Below are 24051 nucleotides of genomic sequence, written 5' to 3'. Positions count from 1 at the left end.
TGCTGATGAAGCATGGAAGGGATCTTCCCCCACTCAGGGTAAATACTTCCTTGCTATTTCCAAGATCTAGCCTCTCAGTTCCTGCAGCTTGTCAAGCCATCAGGCACGCCCTGGGTCTAGCCTGAAAGGGAAGGAGTTACAATTAGATTCACACTGCTTTGGAAGGCTAGGTGGGCCTGGGCCAGGAATGGGCCTCACAGGTCACTGCTGCAGTGTGGACAGCAGTACAGGCAGACACACCACGGGGTAATGCAAGGTGCCCACACGGGTAAGGGCATATCAAGCTGGGTTGTAATTAAAGTTAGGAAATTAACCTGAGTGCTGTATAGTAGCTCATATATATTTTATTAGGGCAATTCTTCCCGTTTAAACCAAAGTTTCACTATCTGAACTCAGAAACCTCAAAGATCCAGATAAGGAGGAAGAAGTACAGATCCACAGAGATGAAGTGACTTGCCCCATGTCACATGACCTGGAGTTTATTATTTTTTGCCTCTTTATTTACAGAATAAATACTATGTGACTGAACCTAAGTGCTGTCTCAATCACTACCATAGCTGAACTGCTGTGTCTTTAAAGAATGAGGGATAGGCTCTTTCATCCATTTATTCATTTGTTTTTCATACCTTTCTGTTTTCTTCTTGGATATCTACAATATTATTATAATAAGGAAATATGCTATAGGTTGAAAGTTAATTATAAAGAATTGTACATTTACATTGATCTTTTGTACATACAAAAGAAGATATAATAATAGTTTCATTATCATAGAAATGATTTTCCAACAATAAGTCCAGATATCTGGTGTTTTTTAACTTCAAAGTGCAGAGATCATGTCTTAAAAGACCTATGTGTGAGAGAAGAGTAGTTGGCTATTTGTACAGTGTGATCTAAGAGGCAAAAATACTCCTACTGATAGCTAAGCAAGGAGGTGCCATTTCTAATATGGGTACATGTAACAAGAGAAAGTGGACAAGATACACTAGGCCTCTGTTAAGAAGGACAGAGAGAAGTGGAGAGAAGCAGCATGTTAGCTTCCACTGAAACAGAACCAACAGGATATAGAACTATATATACATATAGATATAGATAGGTGTATATATATATAAAGACTTAATATAGAAATTGGCTCATGTGATCACAGAGGCCAGGAAGTCCCATTATCTGCTGTCTGAAAGATGGAAAATTAGGAAAGCCAGTACTAGTCCAAAGGCCCACAACTTGGAGGGCTGATGATATAAGCCCTAGTCTGAAGGCTCAAGAAGCAGAAGACAGGAGCTCCAGCTGAAGCAAAGAACAAATTCGCTCTTTCTTTGCCTTTTTGTTCTCTTTTGTTCCTTTGGGCCCTCTGTAGATTAGATGATGCCCACCCACACTGAGGAGGGTGAATCTTCTTTACTCTTGTCTCTTGATTCAAATGCCAATCTCTTCCAGAAACACCTTCACAGATTTACCCAGAAATAATGTTTTATCAGCTACCTGGGCATCCCTTGGCCCAGTCAAGTTCACACATAAAATTAACCATGAAAAGCAGTGCTCAGTGAGACCCTACCATAGGGCAAGATCCGTACTCAGCCCTTTCCTGCTAGCTCATTTAATCCTTACAATAATTTTCCAGTCTGACAGATGGGGCAAGGGGCAACAGGCGGTCTGAGAAGATAATTAACATAACCAGCTCCACACAGAAGGTGCATGACAGAATAAAAGCATAAACTAATGAATGACTAAATCTAAAGCCCCTGCTCTTTCCATCCAGTCCTTAACAGCAACATAAACACACACGCAAACACACTCTTTACTTGCCCAGGAGGCAAAGACAAGTTCTTGGGTTTTCATTTAACTTTCTCACAATATCCAATTATTGTAATTTGGTTTATCAGATAAAAGATAGTCCTATCTTGGAAGACAAAAGGAATCTGACCTCAAAGGAACTAGATGGAAAATAAGTCCTTTTAAATGGAGGGGATGGTGCCAAGAGGCCCAGAGGGCAGAGGTGCCCACAGATGGAGCGAGAGGACTCTAAACACAGGTATTGCCTTTTTTTTCAGTTTGGCATCCAGTCTTTTCTGCACTTGCTACTTGTATCCACTGTTCTCTCCAGCCCCTCCAGCATGCCTAAATCTACCCCTGTACCCCAAGCAGCTTAAACCCCCAGATGCAGAGAAAAATCTTCAAGGCTCACACTTAAAACTCTTTTTCTTTTTTTTTTTTTTTTAAAGTTCAACAACAAACTCTCAAAAGGAATTTGAGCCTTTTATTTCTTCTTATATGCATTCTTTCTGTTTGGATCATCCCGAGAAATAAAATAAAACAAAATCAAGCCTATTTCATGTTTGGATTTCAGCAAACGGTGAGAATTATTCAAGCCATTTCCTTGTTCTATATAGGGAAATATGTTTTCCATGACATGGTTGGCTGGAACCACATAGGTAAAACAAAATCTTCAAACTACTTCCCTTCAGATCCAGAAATGATGAGCAATTTGACATCCTGTATCCCCCTGACTGCAAACCAGAAACCTCTCTGTCAGTAGCTATTCTTGCAATATTATACCTCTAATGTTGTGGGAAGTTGTTTGAGGCAAAAGGCAGCTGTAATAATGGGATTGTGTTTCAAAAAAGAGCTGGCTGTAAGGCCATGCTGTAAATGAAAAGCATCATAAAAGGAACATTACCACTCTTAAAAAACAGTGAGACTGCTCAAATAACTCATTGCAGGCTATTTTTATAGTCCCCTAATTCTGTTTTTAAAATCAAATGCAACTCTAAAAGAATGGCTCACTCCAAGTTGGGGAGAGAGCCAAACCACTTCAGTTTATGGAAAATCTCAACTCTTACCTATTAAAATTCATTCAGTCGTTTATCATTCATTCATTCATTCAACAAAGCATGTACTGAACACCAATTATATGTAAAATATTGAATTAGATGGTGAATTACTCAAACAGGGATGATAAAATCTGTACATGCATTACCAATAGAAAGTGTAATAGGATAAATACCCTAAACAAGAGAGAAACAAGGCTGTGGTAGGAGTGAGGAATTGGGAAAAGTTGATGCTGGCTGTGGGAATTCTGGGATGTTTCATGGAGCAAGTGGCATTTAGGCTCAGTCTTGGAGGATGGGGTCAGAGAACACCCTTGACAGAAGAGACTGTGTGAGAAGGCAGAGCAATAAAGTGCACTCAATGAAAGACAAACAATTCCATTCAACTGGAATATGAACAGAATGTCAGGGGGAAAGCCCAAAAGACAGACTAGGGCACGATCATGAAGATCCCATTATGCTATGGTTAGTTGTATAGCCTATGTCCTGTGAATTTGTTGATCAGAAAGTAGACTAAGAAATTTTAGTTGGATGCTGTGAGTCACCTGCTTTTTAGGGGAAGACTGAAAAGAGAAATATTATATATAGTTTAAGAATAACTACGAAGACATTCTCTCTTTGATGTGGTTGTTATGATGATCAAAGTCAGCTACTCTAGCAAAGAAAGGATCCTCGGCATTTATTCTGTATCCCTCCCTCACTTCCAATTTCATCTTAGTTTTCTTAGTCTTCCTTTCCCTTTATTCTTAGTTCCTTACATAAAAAAATATATTTCAGACCACATGTTTTTATTATAAAGCAGTGATTGAATAAACAGATGCAACATAGAGATGCAAATGAAGGAGAAAGTAGAGAATGGGAGTGTATGCCTCCAAATGAATCCATTTTCCAGAAGTTATATAAGTCACGCTTTCCAAATATACCATTCTACATATTATTCTCTGACAATCATTGACTAACAAGTTCTATAATTCCTATAGCTAGAAATGTTTTCCATATGTAATTTTATACAGTCCTTGCTCTACAAGCATGAGTGAACACTGCTTTATATAGAGCATGCTAAAAAAAAAAAAAAGAGAGATTGCTTAACATGGAATTGTTAAGCAGGCAGGCGAAAACATTTTTTACCCAGTATCAAAGAAACAGCCAGATCTGCTTCTGCATTCAAATATTAGATGACCATTATAGCAATAATGATGATGAATATTGAAACATGTGTCCCAGGACATCAATGACCTATGCATTTTCAGATGACTCATTCATATCCCCCTAAGTGGGTGGTATTTTGTTTTCATTAAGGTATAAACCTGAGTATTAAGTATTCAATCCATTAATGTATGCCCCTAATGTTATCTTTTGTTTTTTACCAAAGTATAATTGGTATGAAGCATTGTATTCATTTCAGGTGTACAACATAATGATTCAGCATTTGCATCCATTGGAAAATGATCACTACCATCAACCTAGTTACCATCTGTCACCATACAAAGTTATAAAATCATTTTTTCTTGTGATGGGAACTTTTAATATTTACTTTCTTATCCTCATTCAAATTTGCAATACAATATTATTGACTATAGTCGCCATGATGTATGTTACACCCCAAGGACTTATTTATTTTATAACTGGAAGTTTGTACCTCTTGATCCTCTTCACTCATTTTACCCACCTTCCAAAGCCCCTCCCCTCTGGCAACCAACAATCTGTTTCCTGTATCTATGAGTTCTCTTGTTTTGCTTATTCATTTGTTTTGTTTTTAGATTCCACATATAAGTGGAATCATATATTACATGTCTTTCTCTGTCTGGTTCATTTCACTTAGCAGAATATCCTCAAGGTCTATCTATGTTGTCACTAATGGGAAGATTTCATTCCTTTTTATGGCTGAGTAGTATTCCGTGTGTGTGTGTGTGTGTGTGTGTGTGTGTGTGTGTGTGTGTGTTTGTATACCACATTTCTTTATCCATGAATGGACACTTAGGTTGTTTTCATATCTCAGTTATTACAAATAATGCTGCAATGAACATAAGGGTGCATTTATCTTTTCAATTACTGTTTTCATTTTCTTCTGGTAAATATGCAGAAATGGAATTATAGATCATATTCTATTTTTTAATTTTTTTCAGGAAACTCCATACTTTAATATAGTTGCTACAACTATTTACATTCCCACCAACAATGCATGAGGATTCCCTTTTCTCCACATTCTCACCAACACGTTGTCTTTTTTTTTTTTTATAATAACTATTCTACCAGGCATGAAGTGATATCTCATTGTGGTTTTGATATGCATTTTCCTGATGATTAGTGTTGTCAGTATCTTTTCATGTGCTCATTGGCCATCTGTATGTCTTGTTTGGAAAAATGTCTATTCAGGTCCTCTACCCATTTTTTAATTAAATTTTTTCTTGTTACTAAGTTATATAAGTTCTTTATATACTTATGATAAGTTAATATCCAATGTGTGATTTGCATATATATGTGTGATTTGCATATATATGTGTGGTTTGCATATATTGTCTCCCATTTAGTAGTTTGCCTTTTCCTTCCTTTGATGGATTTCCTCACTTTGCAAAGCTTTTAAGGTTTGATGTAGTCCCATTTGTTTATTTTACCTTTTGTTGCCCTTGACTGTGGAGTCAGATTCAAACTAAAACAAAACAGAACAAAACATACCGATGAAGCTTACTGCCTGTGTTTTCTTTTAGGAGTTTTATGATTTAAGGTATTACATTTAAGTCTTTAATCTATTTTGAATTAAACTTTATGTAAGGTATAAAACAGTAGTCTAGCTTCATTCTTTGGTGTGTGGCTGTACAGTTTTCTCTACACCATTTATTAAACAGACTGTCCTTTCTTCATTGTATATTCTTGCCTCCTTTGTCCTGTATTAATTCACCATAAGCATAGATTTATTTCTGGGTGTCTATTCTGTCCCATTGGCCTATGTGTCTGTTTTTATGCCAATACCATACCATTTTGATTACCATAGCTTTGCAATATAGTTGGAACTCAGAGACTGTTACGCCTCCAGCTTTGCTCTACTTTCTCAAGATGGCTTTTGCTAATCAGGATCTTTTGTTAGGATTCTTTGTTTTATTTCTGTGAAAAAAATGCCATTTCAATTTGGATAAGGATCACATTGAATCTGTAAATTATTTGGGTAGTATGGCCATTTTAAACTATTAGTTCTTCCAATCCATGAGCACAGAGTATGTTCCCATTTATTTGTGTCTTCTTCAATTCTTTTCATCAATAGTCTTACAGTTTTCTGTGTACAGGTCTTTCATTTTCTTGGTTGTTTATTTATAGGTATTTTATTCCTTTTTGATGCAATTGTAAGTGCTGTTGTTTTCTTAATTTCTCTTTCTTATAGCTTGATGTTAGCATATAAAAATTCAACAGATTTTTATATATTGATATTTAACCTTAATAAACATTTATTAGTTTATTAGTTCTAATACTTTTTTGGTACAATCTTTATAGTTTTCTGTATATAAAATCATGTCATCCATAGGTAATGAGAGTATTCATTCTTCCTTTACAATTTGTATGCTTTTTATTTCTTTTTCCTGCCTAATTGCTCTAGTGAGGGCTTCCAATATTTTGTTGAATACAAGTGGCAAGAGTGGGCATCCTTATCTTATTCCTGATCTTAAAGGAAAAACATTCAGCTTTTTGCCATTAAGTATAATGTTATCTGTAGGCTTATCAAATATGGACTTTACTATATTGAGGTGTGTTCCATCTATACCCACTTTGATGAGAATTTTTATCATCAATTGGTATTGAATCCTGTCAAATACATTTTCTTCATCTGTTAAGATGATCATATGATTTTTATCCTTTATTGTGTTAATGCCCCCAGTATTTTCTACTCACTCCAACATTGCTCTAGTTGTCAACTAGCGAGTATCAAGGACTGTATCTATGTAATTTTATGCATGCTGGGGCAAGTTAAAAGTAAATATCAGACCAATAACTAAATGACTTTCTTAGATCTAGCAAAAACATCATTGTATCCACCTGAAGCAATAAGAATGAATATGAAAAGCAAGAAGAATCAGAGCTGAAATTCCTCTAGTCCTATAAAAATATATGCTCTGTGCACTGGGAAGAGATACTGAATTACACATTCATTGATTGTTTAATCTAATATACAATATCTTACCAGCTATTGAAAAATGCAGCTAATTGTAAAATACATGCCTGAACCCTGGATATGTGGGGGATCATGGGAGAAGTGGAGTGTGACTTCTATACCAGCATACCCAGGTAGCCAAAGCAAATCCCTACTCTTAATATAAACAAATATCCTTGAGAGATTTTCTAGCATTTAGTTTGACCCATATGTATTCTCCAGCCAATACCTCTCACCCCCCAAAAAGTAAGAGAAAACATTAATAAATTCAGGAAGCTTTCAAATTTCCACATGCATTAACATACCAGAGTATAATAGTTTTGAAACCATTTCTGCTTAATGAACACTCACATTTGCATTTCGAGAGTACCTCAGGGTACAATAAAGTCAATACAGCATAGATAATTCTGAAGACAACCCTTCTCCCTCTCTAAAAGGTCTTTTAACTATAAAAACCAATTTTAATAAAAGGCATCTGTACTCAAGATCCTCTATTATATAATATACTTTATCATAACATAAAAGTTTTGGCCTGAAGACCAACTTTAAGGAATTCACAGTAGATTAATATCACTATTAGTCATGACTGTGTACAGAAAATCATGTTCTTCCTCTCTTCCAACATGATGTTAAAACAGAAACTGAATTAAATCTGTAGAATAATTTTAGCTTTCCATATAACCTGGTGACTGCATGAAGAATAGGGTTGAAAATTAAGGCTTTCTCACAATCTATTAAAGACACTGCCAAAGGCATTGAAGAAAAAAACCACACAAAGAACATTTTTGGTCAGAAAATGTTACAACACTCTAAACCAACTAGGATCACCCATCTCCACACACCCAAGACCTAGAATGTCAGCACATCTAAAATGATGAAGCTCACAAACAGTAAAAATTCATAAAGCACAGAAACTCATAAAGCACATACTTATATCAGATATATTTAATTTTCACATAAAATTTATAACGCATATTATAAATTTGATTTAATTCATGGTCAGAGCTATTCTCCTATATTTTTTAAAATACCACTTCTTTGGGGAGGCCTTCTCTGACTAGCCTATCCAAAAGTAGCTCCCCTCTTCAGTCTTAATTCCTGTAACCTGCTTTACTTTTCCTCATAACACTTATTGCCCACTGAAATTTTTTATATTTTTTTATGTTTACGGCATGTCTTCCAATGACCGGGTCTTTGTAAGTTCCTGAGTGGTCCCATCCACAGTGGCTAGAACAACGCCTGACACATAATAGGCACTTACTATATATTTGTTTAGTGAGTGAATGAGTGAATGAATAAATGAAATAAATGAATGAAGAAATGAAATGAATGAAATGAGATCAATAGGAATCTCTTTGTCCTTACCTCCCACTGTGAACTTCTCAATTAGGAGTTCCTCATGAGCAGGTAGTGGAGTGCCTGGTGCCTAAAGAGCATTCAGTAACTCAGTAACTATTTTGGGGAGGGGAGTGCTGTATTGATTTCTTATTGCTGCTGTAATAAATTACCATAAACCCAGTGGCTGAAAACAACAGAAATTTATGATTTTATAATCCAGTAGACCAGAAGTCTGACACAGGCTAAAATTAAGGTGCTGGTCTGGCTACATTCTCTTCTGTAGGCCCTGAGTTGGATCTGGTCCCCGACTTTTCCAGCTTCTAGAGGCTGTCTGTATCCATTGGCTGGTGGCTCCCATCTTTTTTTCAAAGCCAGCAATGGTAGGTAAAGTCCCTCTCATATTGAATCAATCCAACCCTGTTTCTGTCATCTCTTTCTCTCGTCAGCCTCCCCCATCCACTTTTAGGACACTGGTGATTATTTTAGGCCTGCCTGGGTAATCCAGGATAATCTCCCCATCTCAAAGTCAGCTGATTAGCAATGTAAGTTCCAACTACAACCTTAATTCCCCCTTGCCATGTAACATATATATTCACAGGTTCTGGGGATTAGATGTATACACCTTTAGGAGCTAATACTCTATTGGTTTGATGCATTAGTGAGCCAGGGAGTGAGTGAGTACACCCATGACTCAGTGAGAAGGCTCTTCTAAACAGCACAATGGCTAGGCAAGTTATGTAAAGGTAGCAAGGTTTCCAAAAAATGGTCAAAATATTTTTACTTGAAGAGAAGGGACATGGGAAATGCCCGAATCTACTTTTGACCAAAAGACTAATCAGGAAATAGAATGCCAAATGCTTCAGATAAAAGAAGAGACTGGAGGTAGCAAGACCACAGAGGAAACAAAGGTAAAGGCATTTGGGTATTAGGGATAATGGTCTGAATTAGAGAAGAAGGGATAAATATCAGACACCCTTCAGAAAATGACTTCGTGTCAATGAGGACCAAAGAGGACATGAGTCAAATATGTCTACAAGATGATGAGCCTAAGAGATTAATGAAGAAACTGAGAAGTAGGAAGTGGAGCCAGTGTTCAGATATGAAATGCATGAGGTTGAGGTGACAAGATCTCTAGGTAGAAACATTCAGTTTCTATTCATCCAGAGTTTAGGTTTAAATAAGAAGACAGGGCAAGGAACCATCACCTTAGAGTTAGACATGAAAGATATCCCCCAAAAGGTAACGTGACAATAAAGAAGCTTCCCAGACTAACTGCAGCCAGGACCCCCAAGTTTGTTTTACATACAATGAGTGTCACCTGCATTCAGTCTATAGCTCTTCAGTCTATGGTCTATCACCTTGTTCCCTTCCTTAGCTCAGAATGGCTCTCACAGATACCCGAGAGCGATTTTCAATGAGCAGTCAACTATGCTCTGATTTTTAGTGCTCAGCCATGTCTTGGTATTTCTCTGGATTCCATCCAAGCTCAACTGAGAGTTTGGGTTACTAATTTCTGTTCCTGATATCTGACAGCTGTCACAGATGTTCCTAGGCCCATGTTAAAACTCCTGGTGCTTGAATCCTTGCTGTTTCTCACAGCTGTTGAATGCCCTCTCCTTGACTTCTCTCTAAACTTCCTGGACCTTCTGCCCATTCCTATTTCTGATACTTCATTACTTGGAGTCCAGGTTTTCCCACTATGTACTTGATTCTTTTAACCTCTATCTACTATGAAATGGAGGTGGATAACCCAGATCTCCAGAATGCATGTAACAAAGCTCCCAGTTGGTATGCAGAAACACATTGATGTGCGCAGCTGGGTTTCAGGTATGCCAAGAAATTCATGTCCTCAGCCCACTCTCCAGTAACCTTCAGACTTTGAGCGGCCTCATCTGGAAAAAACCCCATATGCTGCACAATTATCATGTACAAGTGTCACAACTGGAAAGTTCCAACGGGAAAGTACACAGATAGTAAATATTGTGGAGGGAATAAAGATGAGAAAGCAGTCAGAGACAGGAAAGAAAGAGCCAGAAAAACATGGAAGCCAAAGGAGAAGGACATTTCAAGAAAGCGGGGAAGCAGCAGTGTCAACTGCAGCAAAGCAGCAAAGAAGAATGAGGAAGGAGAAAAGGCCACTGGGTCTATAATTGTATAAGTTCATTTTTCATGTCAAACAAACAGTAGATTCAAAAAGGAAGTGTAGGACTAGAGGGAGCTAGAAAAAAGGTCAACTTGATGCCTGAAGAAGCAAAAGAATGTTAAAAGGTATCAGGAATGCTTTACTAGTAAGTCCTAAAAATATGCCAGAAAATTTAAGGCTATCTTCAACTAGCAATAACATAACTGACAGAAATCATTTACATAACTGAGGCAGCTTATTAAGCCAACCATAACTGTCAACATTTGCTTAAGTATCTCAAAACAAAAAAGAATGAGAGGCAAGAGCTTAAGATAAATGAACATTAATCCAATTCACAATCAAATGGAAATGCCATAATCCCAAAGAACATTTATGTGTGGAATTTTGTTTCAAGACCCTAAATTTAACAAGCTGAAATTAAGTATCATAGCATTCAACAGTTTGAAGTGAAGAATTTCCTTTTAATGGGATATTTTAATTTCATTCAAAAAAAAAAAAAGAAAATAATTACAAAGCATCCTTAACTCACTTAGTCTTCAGAGAAGCAAGTATTTCTTGTGCTATTAAGATAAGCTTTGTAATGGGGTAGAAGGGAAATAGAATTGGCCCTGCACACCCCACTTCCCATCCCTATCCACGCCTTCCGACACAGACCGTTTCTTGCTTGCAAATTGAGGCTTGCTGCTGCAACTGGAACAACAGCCAGGTAAGCACGAGTGAGAAGTAGCATCTTCAAAAAAACAACTAGCTCATATTTGCAACATCCCCCTCAGCACACAAGAGCGTTTCAGGAATCCTCAACACCCCGGTGGCAGTCACTAATGGCAGAACGATAAAGTGGCATTGAGTAAGGGTTTTTGCATTCAGACAGAACTGAGTTCAAAATTGGCTCCAATACTTACGCGTGACCTTGGGCAAATTATTTAACCTCTCCAGATCTAGACTTACCACTCTTAATAGCTACCTTACTTGCTCTGAGGATTAATGTATGTAAATGGCTTGTTTACACGGTTATTTGAACTAGTTGCCATCACTCTCCATCACCCTAATCCATTCTCAGCACCCCCCAAACCATTTTCAGCCAGCCTCAGCCAGTCTCCTGCTGGCCTGACCTCTGTCTTCCTCAGCCCCACCCCAGGTGGTATAGGATTCTCAATGCAGCCTCCCATACCAGAGCCCTAGTTCACGTTTCAGCCTAAAGATCTATGGATGTCTGGCTGCCTGGGGAAACTAATAATCAATGAAGACAAAACATCAAGAGAAGGAGAACGGTTAAATGACCTATATAGTAATACCCATTCAACCAGAATTGCTGGGATGGAGTGAATATCACCCAGTGATGAGCAGAGCGGTTTTCAGTTGCCTGAGTAATGGCCAGAAAATTGGTCAATGCAGTCTTTTATTCTTTAGGACACTACTGCCTAAGTTATATCTCCAAAGTCACTGCAGTAAGCAACTGTACAAATGTATTAAAACATCAAAAGTCTGCAATAAATTTGAGAGGGAAAAATCTCCTGATATACATAGGATCCTTCCCATTCAGCTTTGCTTTCCTCTCACCTTAATTCAAACTTTCAAAGAATTGATCTAAGACTTGATTACCTAGAAGCAAAATAATAACATGAAAGAATTTTAATTATTTTTTGTCATCTTCCATATTAAATTTCTTACTGGAAGTCTCATAACTGAAATCGTGAGATATGACAAGTAAAACAAATTTTGAGGAATATGTGACTGGGTCAATTCCAATATGGGCTACATAGAGCAAAGCTGCTTTGTTAGGCACGATCCAGCAATGAAACTACACTCTTCGTGAAGGTTAAGGTCTTCCTTATTTTAAGGAAATTTGACAACATATTCTAAAAAAACACCTAAAATAAGAAATAAGTAGCTCAAGTTATAAAAATTGATGGAAGATAATATACTTAGAACCCTATTCCCAAAAGCCCAAACTCTTTTGAATCATTTCAGTAATATAATTAAGAACTCCATTAGCAATAAACTAACACATTCTTGAGTCTGATTAACACTGTTTAAGATATAACCATGACTGATAGCTGTTTGATAACACAAAGGTCTTTCTTAGAGAGAACACGTTATTCTAAAATAGGCTTTTAGATCTTCTAGCAAAGGTGATATCAGGTTCAAAAGATTTATAACTTGGCACATCTTACAAATAAAAATAAAAACAGAATTACAGAAAAGCAAAAAGTCAGTTAGGAGGGATTCTAGAGTTGAACCCCTGCTTTTTATAGAGGAAAAGACTGAGATCTCAAACTTGCCCAAGTAATATAGTCACTTACTGGTAAAAATCACAACTAGTAAGTGATCTACTGGCATCTATTCCAGGCTGTTGGTATGTCAGGTTGCTATGACATGGCTCAGGCCAGCATCTGATGGTCCAGGGCTCTACTGAGTCTGTTGACTCAGCCTGTGCAGTCTGTGTAGAGCTGCAGTCATAACTCATTAGTCTATTGAAAGTCTGGCCTGCCGTGTCTGTCTGTCAGCATAGACAGTCACTATGACTTTCACACAACTACACTAACCAGTCTATGGCAGAAACCCACCAGTAAAGTCCTCACTGATTAAAATTTTTTCAAGTGTTATACATATCGTTATTTAAAAATCAAATTGTATAGCATGTTATGAAGAAAAGAAAGTTTTCTGCTCCACTCCCCACTCTGAGCTCTACTACCCTTTGGAGTCCCAGTTTAGTCATTGGTGATCATAAATATGTTAAACATCTCTTTCATGATTTCTTAATTATAGACATTAACTTTTGACTCAATACTATTAAAGCTGAGAAAAGCAGCTCAATTATACTTTCTCCTCTTTCCTTCCCCATCAGGCTTTATTCATTATATTATTTTTAGTTCTTCTACTGCTTAACTTTATAACTTTAAATAGTATAGCTTAACTTTATAACTTTAAATAGTATACCTTTAAATAGTATATATTGTTCCATCAACTTTAAGTTATATATCTTAACCTTCCACTATATTAGATGAAGAAATTAGAGCCCTCCTCTCGCCCTCCATATCTTCCCACCATCCATCCCCACCTCCTGACGCCTATCGGCTCGACCATTACTTTTGTATTGCCAGGGTTTATAACAGTTGCATTTTGCTCTGTAACTATAATTTAATGTTTAATATTTTGTCTGTAGGTTGATCCTAAAAAGTAAAATCCAATAAAAATAACACTTACAATATTGCAACGATGACTGTTTTTCACTCCAGAATCAAGTCATGTCATTGGACCTGAAGAAAAGGAAATGCACCCCATACATCACTACATCTCAAGGGACGGTGATACAAGTGTAAGCTTTGAAGAGTACCAAGCTCCTCCTGCCTCTGAAGAGTACTACCACTACAGCCCCACTAAAGACACACTTCTTAATCATCATCTGTTTGCGACAAAAAAAAAAAGGCTTTTTACTACTTCAGTATGTTTGCATGTTCAGCAAACATGTTAAATTCAGCTAACTGCAGCCAGATCTAGCTGCAGATATTTAAGGCAGTATCTTAGATTTTGCATCAACAAATTAATATTTATAACAAAAAAAACCTTCTCTAACAAAAAGAGCTCTGTATTACACAAAGGGCTTGTAGCTTCAGGTTCAAATTCTGTTTTTGCTAATAAATTGCTGTGAAACTTAATAAATTTATTCCCTGAGCCTCAGTTTCCTCATCTAAAGAAAAATGAGGGTAATGGCACCTATTGCACAGGCACATTGTGAGGATTAAGTATGAGAACATGTGTGAAAAGTACTGCAAATTATAAACTGCTATGCAGATACAGGGTATTATTGTTATTAATAAGGAGCACAGGGTGCTGCTTCCTGTGAAATTGAAATGCAATGCAGATGCCTAACATCAAATTAAGGCCATTTGGAGATAAAAGAATCAAAATAGTATGTGCACAAATTGGTGTTATATCCCAGGAAGGAATTTAAAACTGCTCAACCAGACATTTAAGAAACCTGCTGCTTTAGATAACTTATTCAATACATCAATAATTTTATGCAAGACACAGACTCAGCAAGGAGTCTCATTCGTTCCTGCCAATCATCAAGGACAGTAGCCGTGAGAACTACCAAATGGAGCATTTCATTGGTCAAGTGAGGATAAAATAAAAATGAGTTTTAAGGCGTTGTGTCATGGACCCACACCTGAGTCCAAGTCAGTAGTAAGGAATTAAGTCAGATATAATCTCAAGTCTCTTCAAAGAGAATTTTAAAATATCCAGGAACCTGGATTGGTTTAAACACTCTTTAGTGCTGCTCTTTGGACAGTCTTCCCAAATGTTAATAACTACTCCTTTTATCAGTTTCAGCACATACAACACACAATCCTCTAGCGTTATTAGAGTATCATTCAAATTCAAAGGACTATGGAGACCAAAGAGTCCAATCAAATCACCCAAGGGATGTATAAGTGAATCTAGGTCTAGTGTAGAAATTATCCACAGTATAGGTTAGTTCATCATATACTACTATGAACCCCAACTACCAAGCAAGGAGAATAGCCCAAGAATATTATTTCCCCATCCTAGGGGGGAAAAAAAGTTTTAACCTAAGGGCTCCACATCCGTGTTCAGAGTTGCTCCTTCTATGTTTGCCTTGTCTTAAGGTTAATACAGACAATTCTGGGGATAGAAATCATTACACAGTTTCTGGGATCTGCTGAGACCAAAATATGCCTGAGAAACACGTGCATGCCAATAAGCCAGTTGCGATCCAATGCAGGATGATGGGACTCATTAGAGCTGCAGACCTGCTGAACTCTGGTCATCTCCACACATATTAAGAGGCTGTTTCTTTTACCCTTTCTGGCAACTGGATTTTTCCTCAGCTGTTGATAAGAAGAATCTCTGTCTTTATTGAGTAGATATTTCCCTCAAGTGTTGCTCTCCTTAATGGCAATTTTACCCTATTATGTGTATTTCCCAGGGAGCCAAAGAATGTTAATGAATGTCAAGCCCACATTTCTCTCAGTGGCTGGATTTCCAAATGTGGTTAGAGCAGTGGACTGCAGCAAGCACACATGCTAATCAGGCTCCATCTGCACAGGAGGCCGCTTGCAGAAACAGACAATTATTTTGCTCCATGCAGGGCTGCTTGGGGAGGGGGAGCAGCTGCAGAGAAGTAAATTCCCAGGGCTTATGATGATTAGGGCCCCCCCAAAGTACACTTAAGTCTTTGAAATAAACACCAAAAAAAAGTTCCCAAAAAAGCATGAAAAGAAAATCTTACTCTTTGGGTCCCTTCACCATTTATTTCAAAGGATTTTCCATCAGAAGAAATATTTTTCTCCAACTGATTCAGGGACAAGGGCCCAGGCATGGGGAGCTATCCCACTGTGTACTCAGTAGTAGGTAGGTAGATTTCCCTTTCAACTAAATGAAGAAGTTCTGGAACAGGAGGCGACAGACAATGCTATGCCATCGACACTTGAGAGCAAAGAATATTAAATATCTCTCCTATTGAGTAATCGTTTCTCTACTGTGGTGTGCGCAAGGGGAGAAGTCATAAATGAATTACTGATCATCATAGGAGTGTTGAATTTACAAACTACCAGACATATTCTCTGGTGGTCTCAATTCCACAAATGGACAAATTTATGGCTCTTCAGGCACTGAGAAGCTATCCCAAGTAATCACTTGACATCATTATTTTGAAGTTGAGAAGACATTACATGACTGTGCTTCTCAGGTTTCACTCCAATCCTCAAAATATGCTTTTGGGAGTGGGGCACACACATGAGAACAAAAGCAGGGATCATGAAGGCAATTTAATCACTGAAATGGTTGGAATACCTAAGGAGCTGCCCATTTCACCACATCAATAGACATTTGACCAACACAATAGAGCCATTGTCACATCATCCCTTAACCTTCAGAAATTCTTAATATACTACTCTAGTGTCTCAAGAGGAGCAAGACCAGATCAAGTGACAGAGCTTTAGCTTCAATTTGGACACTTCTCAAAGCTTGGTGTCACATATAGGAGAGCTCATGTAAGGCCAAGATCCTAGGCCATCCTTGGTCAGTGCAGTGACTGCTGGAAAAGCAAGGAAAGAGCTAGAGCAGAAGAGAGGCTTCCCTGAGTTATGGAGCTTCCAGGGTACCCCAGGGACTCCTGGAACAAGGCAAAATCCCCACAAGGCATGGCCCAGGCTTTTGTTATCACTCCAGAAAGGAGTAGCATCCCCAGTCCACTCCACTCTGACCTGCATCTCTGGAGGGGCCCAGAGCCAGAGTAATGGCCCCCCTGTTAGGGCAGAAAGGAAAAGAACAGAGGAGTCTCCTAAAACAGATGGTTACTTGGCACCACCAAACAGAGATTTGTTTCTGAAATCCACTCAGTGTCAGTGAAGACTTACTGGCCAAGGAGCCTGCCAAGCCTTCTCCTGAATGACCATTTAGTAAACTGATGAAATTGGCAGTGTTAGATCGCACCTCCTCTGGAAGAACAGGCCTCATAGCTGCTCACACAGAAAAGCAGATGAAAGGGGGGGAAAAAATCTTCCCACCAACCAGGGAGGAAGAGGAGAGGCTGGAAAGATGACAAATGCCTGTAACCCATGAATTGCCTCATGTGCCTTGAATAGGAATAAAAAGAAATAGAGGTCTGAATCTGTCCTCTACAAAACATGGGGAAAGGAACTCACTTAATATTGTTAAAACATCCATACTACCCAAGCAATCTATAGATCAATGTGATCCCTATCCAAACTACAGTGACATTTTTCACAGAACTAAAACAAAGAATTTTTATGGAACCACAAAAGATCTCGAATCTTGAGGTCTCAAGCAATCTGGAGAAAGAAGAACAAAGCTAAAGGCATCATGCTCCCTGATTTCAAACTATACTGCAAAGCAATAGTAATCAAAACAGTATGGTTTGGGCATAAAAACAAATCACATAGGCCAATGGAACAGAATAGAGAACCCAGAAAGAAATTTATGCTTATGGTCAGTTAATATATGACAAAGGAGGCAAGAATATACAATGGGGAAAGGACAGTCACTTCAATAAAATGATGTGGGTAAAACTGGACAGCCACAGGCAAAAGAATGAAATTGGACTTACACCATACACCAAATTGAACTCAAAATGGATTAAAGACTTGACTATAATACCTGAAACCATAAAACTCCTAGAGGAAAACACAGGCAGTAAGCTCCTTGACATGGGTCTTGGCAATGATCTTTTAGGTCTGACTTCAAAGGCAGGGGCAACAAAAACTAAAATAAATGAACAGGACTACATAAAACTAAAAAACTTTCCAAAGTGAGAAAATCCATCAACAAAAGGAAAAAGGAAACTTCTAAGTGGGAGAAGATATTTGCAAATAATATATCCAACAATTGGTTAATATCCAAAGTATAACAGAACTCTTACAGCTCAATAACAACAAATTATGATTAAAAACTGATTAGAGGACCTGATTAGACATTTTTCCAAAGAAGACATACAAATGACCAATGGCACATGAATAGATACCCAACACTACTAATCATCAGGGAAATACAAATCAAAACCAGTGAGGTATCACCTCACTCCTAGTAGAATGGCTATTATCAAAAGGCCAAGAATTAACATGTGTTGGTGAGGATGTGGATATAAGGGAATCCTCATGCATTTTTATGATGTAAATGTAATGTAATATAAATTGGTGCAACCACTACAGTAAACAACATGGAGTTTCCTGAAAAAATTAAAAAATAGAATATGATCTGGCAATTCCATTCTGAGTATTTACCTGAAGAAAATGAAAACAGTAACTTGAAAAGGTATGTGCATACCTATGTTCATTGCAACATTATTTGCAATAGCCAAGATATGGAAAAAAACCTAAGTGACCATTGATGGATGAATGGATAAAGATGTGGTATATACATATACAATGGAATACTATTCAGCCATAAAAAGGAATGAAATCTTGCCATTAATAACAACATGGATAGACCTCAAGGGTATTATCCTAATTGAAATAAGCCAGAAAGAAAAAGACAAATACTTCAAATATGAAGTCTCTTACACATGGAATCTAAAACACAATTGAACAAACAAAACAAAACTCATAGATACAGAGAAGAGAGTCTTGGTTGCCAGAGGGGCGGAGGGTTGTGGGGCAAGCAGAATGGGTGAAGAGAGTCAAAAGTTACAAACTTTTAGTTATAAAATAAATAAGTCATGGATATAATATACATCGTAGAGACTGTAGTCAATAATATTACATTGGAAGGTGCTGAGAATAAATATTGAAAACTCTCAACACAAGAAAAAAAATTGTCACTTCGCATAGTGACAGATGGGAACTAGACTTACTGTGGTGATCATTTCACAATATATACAAATATCAAATCATTCTGTCGTACACCTGAAATGAATATAATGTTATATGTCAATTATACTTCAATTTTTAAAAAAGGCAAATCAAGGCAAGGACATGGAGCTCTAACATTGTTCATATACCATTATTTAACTACTGATATATACTCAAAATAAATTTAAAAATAAAGCACATTTGGACTCAGAAACAAAAGGAAATATCATTTCCTAGCAAATGCTACAACCTCAGAGAGGAGCATAAGAAGCAAGGGACTGGGTTTTATTTTGCATTAATATATGACATTTTCTGTTTTGTGAAAGTTAAGAGCTATGGTGCTCTTTTATTGTTTAGGTTTTGTGTACGTGTGTGTGTGTGTGTGTGTGTGTGTGTGTTTTACCTTTTTTCTTCATATGCATTATGGTTAGGTGTAATGATTGTGAGTAAAGTTAATTCTTAGAAAGGAACAGTCAGTCGTACCTTATACATATTAATAAGTGCTTTCTTTGAGAAGCAATGACAGCCCTTGATACACTTTGACGAAAATGAAAGGGGAAAAAAATCGGCACCACTATTAAGAACACCCCTGAGGTGATAGAGAGCCACATCTTTGATACATCAGCTCTTGGTCTCAATGCACACACTTATTAACTCACCTGTGCACCAAGAATTAGAATGAGCTCCTTCTTTAGACACATATTCTTAACAGCGGTCCCAACAGACATCCTGGAACCAAAAGCAGGGTTCCATGTGGGCTGGGGTGTAATTTTCTCACAGTCTCACAGTACAGTTTGTACCGACAGCATCTCTCAGCAGATTAGAGACAGGCAGCATGGAAGTGATCGTTAAAAAGCTCGGCAAGGCCAAAAGGGTGGAAAAAATATCTCGGCTCCAAGCAAAATGCTGTGCATTACTAAGAGAAGGGCATGAGGTTGTGCCTTCCAAATTATTGCCTCAAAGATACCAAACTATCTGAAATGGATACACAGGGACAAATGAGTGCCAACTCCAGATATCCACATTTATATGACTACTGTGTCTTTTCCAGAGAGAGACTTGGAGTGCCTTGCAAACACTGTCTCATTAATCCCCTCCAACTCCCTGAGAGGAAGTTGGGTGATAGCAAGTATTATTAGGCCAATGTAGTTAGAGAAGCAGGAGCACAAAGAAACTGAACTATGTGCTAAAAAGGTCTCAAGAACGGAATGCATCTATGCTCAGGCCAAAAGCATCCACCATAGCAGAATTGTAATTTAGAAGAAATACTAAAAAAGAAACGGGATGCAAATTAACCTGTAAGCATTTTAACTTCCTTTTGCTATTTTTCATGAGTATATTAGTCCAGATCCTTGAAATCACAAGACAGTGACACCCACAATGTTGAGAGATGATTGCAGGAATACTGGAAAGAGGGAAGCAGTCTGGGAAACTGCCTTGTCTGCTGTGGGGGCATTAGGAGTCCCAGGGTTTCTGCCTGCAAGAGACCTGCGGATGGAGGCTCAACATCATTCACAACAATCAGCTGGCTCAAGGTCACGGTTTGCTCTTTGTTTGCTTAATAGCCCTGGTGTTTCCTAAAAAAGAATAGTTATAATACTAGCTAACTTCACTGGTTAGCCATTGCTGCATAACAAACCTCCCAACCCTCGGTGCCTAGATGATGATCATTTACTATCACCCATATATCTGCACATTGGCTAAAGTTCAACTGATCTAGGCTGGGTTGTCTGGGCAGCTCTGCTTTAGGCTGCAAAAGCTGGGGTGGCCCACTTCTCATCATGGGTCTAGGGCAGCTCTGCTCCTGTGTCTCTTACCCTCCTTGAAAAGGAGGTTAGCTGGCACATAGTTTTTCCATGGCGGTGATCAAGAAAGAAAGAAAGAAAAAGACAAGACTTTCAACACTTAGGCTTAGAACTAATTCACAGTCAATTTCACTCAATGTGAGTCATGTGGCCAATCTCAATTTAAGGGGTGGACTATACAATAACCCCAGTTTGGGGTCAAGGCAGGGTGTGGACACAGAAGGAATAATGAATTGAGGCCAATAATGTCATCTACCTCATTAATATTATCAAATATATATCATGAGCCAGTACTATGTTCAGCTTTATCCTGAAATAACTTATTTCCCTAATCCTTAAAACATGCCATGAGATAGGTAACATGCTTATTTTAGAGATAAGACTAAGGCTTAGAGAAGTTTGGAAAGGCATAGATTTCCACCATCTTATAATGGAATGTCTCTTAAGGCAGAGTTCATGCAAAACCCCCTTAGAAGCAGACATCTGAGATAGCCGGTTCCTATGTGGCTGCCTTCAACAGTGCTCAGACCCAGGGGGCAATCAGCTGTCACTGTCATAGTAGGGTTAATACTCTAAAACTATGTGGTTGGAGCCATAGCCACTCTGCAGGAAAGAACCTTTGTAGCTACTATTCTCAGAAGAGGGCTATAATTGGGCTTCATGACCTGTTCAGAAAAATGAAATTCTTTAATGTTTATCAATGTCTGAATAAGCAGCTTCCAACCAAGTTGAAAAAGATATGCTAAGCATCTATAGCCACATTAGGAGGCTTTGACACAGAGTCACCCACAAGGAATCCATCAGGCAAGAGAAGTCCATGCATAAATAGAATAGTCACAAACTAATATGTAACCAAGTACTTAATAAGAATTTCAAGGGTTTCAAATTAAACTATTTAAACTGAGCACAGCTATTTTCTGCCTTCTCCCACCTTTACCCCAGCTACATGCAATACACACAAGCATAGGCACACAAAGGCACACCCCTCAAGAACAAAGACAAAACTTCTTCCCAGGTTAAAGAAGGGAGTCTGAACTCTGAACTTTGAAAGGTATCAAGAAACATTTATCAGATGGGTCCTATATGCCAAGGAATTTACCTACATTATCTTACTTATCCCTAATAACTTTATGAGGTATCTGTGTTCTCATTTAAATTTTTTTTTAATGTTTATTTATTTTTGAGACAGAGAGACACAGAGTGTGAGAAGGGAGGGGCAGAGAGAGAGGGAGGCACAGAATCTGAAGCAGGCGTCAGGCTCTGAGCTGTCAGCACAGAACCTGACATGGGGTTCGAACTTGTCAACCATGAGATCATGACTTGAGCTGAAGTTGGACGCTTAACCAACTGAGCCACCCAGGCGCCCTGTTTTCATTTTAAAGAACAGCAAACTGAGACTTGAAAGATATAACTTCCCCCGTGGGTCACATCCAGGAAGAGGTGGGGCCAGGATTCACACTCTGATATGTGGGTCTACAAGTTCATGTTCTTTCCAATAGATTGAGTAGCATTGATTATTTGAGATAAGCCATATTTTCAGTTAAACAAGCCTTCAGAAGAAGTCCCTTCAAATGCCAACCTTGTATTATCCCACCTTGAGGGATGAGAAAAAATTGGGGTCACCCTTAAGTGGAGCTATGTGAAAAGGGACCAACAGCTTCAGCAGCAGAAAATATAAGATGAAGAAGGGTTATGATTTGAAGCTGGAGGTGGAGCATGGAATGAGAAGTGGCCACCACAAGAATGTAATTGACCTTCCTTCCCGGTCTCCCCGGTCTGACTAACCCAAAAGTCCTTAGATGTTTGTTTGTTTGTTTGTTTGTTTGTTTGTTTGTTTGTTTGTTTTTAATAGCATTATGTCCCCTGCAGCTATATGTGGAACAACAACTCCAATTATTTTATTTAGACATTTAGCAGGATATTTGGGCCCTAAGATACTGAATGACTTGGGTCTATTTGGGTGCCCCTTGGAAATAACTTGAAATTCTTTAAGCCCAGAAGTCTCTGTAATCACCTCAAAAATCTAGGAGATCAAGCCACAATATTCATCCATGTTGATGAACCAGATCACTCCATCTCAAACTTAGCATATTTCCATTCACTTCTCCATCTGTCCTAGAAGTTCAAGAGTAAACCACTATAAAAATCAGTATCTCTTCTAATAACTGGGAAGCTTAAATCAGGGATGTTTAAAGACCTTCGATTTGATGTAAGTTAGCCAGTATAGAGAAAGGTTTGGGGGGTTCAAAAACCTTGATGTCAATCATTGGCTCATTAATAACCCCTCCAAGACAGGAAACAGCAAAGAAAAATGTTGGAAGCAAGAACTGACTCATTCATTCTGCACCACCAGTGTGGCATCACATCAAGGTTTACATATATTAGGGATGTCTGCTCAGAACAAGAAGTAATCCTCACCCTGAAGAAGCTTAAAATCAAGTAGCTTCATTATCATAGCACAAGTTCGTTCATTCTCATGATGGCAGATTCCTTGGCAGTGTCTGAGGGCAACAGCATGAAGTTTCAAAGCCCAGGCCTGAAGCTCTGTGTGTCTCTAAGAATAAGTCTCCCATTAATCTTCACACAGATGATCACTTTCCAGATCTATACTCAATTAAGAAAAAGGCATTAAAACATGAAAATGAGGGGGAAACAACCTTTCACAGCAGTGAAAAGCACTGGGAAAGATGAATGGCAAGAAACAAACTGAAACAGAGAAAATGGGCAACTGCATTTGCAATTTATAAAACTAAAAAGTATCCCCAAAACACCCACTATGAAAAGGCTGTGGCAGATACGAACTTTCAACCTTTAGTTCTCTACTTCATTTTAAAAGCTTAATTGGAAGTTCTAACATGTCTCCACTTAAAAGTAGTCATAAGAAGTATTATTAAAATTCATGGAATCTTTTTAAAGAGTACCACTTACTTACAGTGACGTGACCACCGCGGAATGTGATTTGCCGGGCCAGATGCTCCACCTGTGATGGAGGCCATATCTCCCTTCATACAAGCTCACATACCACTGCTTACATTTTATTTCACTGCTGTTGAACAGGGCCCTTCAACTCACTTAATTAAAGCCTGAGGCACCAAATAATCTATTTTAAAACTAATTCTATAACTAATTTACTTTAAGTAGGTATTATTGAAGAATTCAATCCTTACTTTTAGCAGCTCTTACTTTTTAGTATAATGAACTTTAACACAAATGGTATGGTGCCTAGGAAGGACCCATGACTTGACACTTGTAAGCAGGCACCAAGATTTATCAGCCTGCTACAAAACCATTCCTGGTCACTGTCTCCCAAGAAATAAATGAAAGGAGTCAGGGGAGGCAGATGCATTTTGTAACTTGCTAAATCCAGCCAAAGCTATGAATTGTTATAAAACCATTAGCAATTACTATCATTTATCATGTTCATTTTACCAAAAAAAAAAACAAAAAGGAAATGGTATTGGATGAT

The sequence above is a fragment of the Prionailurus bengalensis genome, chromosome B2 (assembly GCF_016509475.1).
Source record: "Prionailurus bengalensis isolate Pbe53 chromosome B2, Fcat_Pben_1.1_paternal_pri, whole genome shotgun sequence".
NCBI classification, from domain to species: Eukaryota; Metazoa; Chordata; class Mammalia; order Carnivora; family Felidae; genus Prionailurus; species Prionailurus bengalensis.
Note: the sequence above shows the minus strand (reverse complement) of the source record.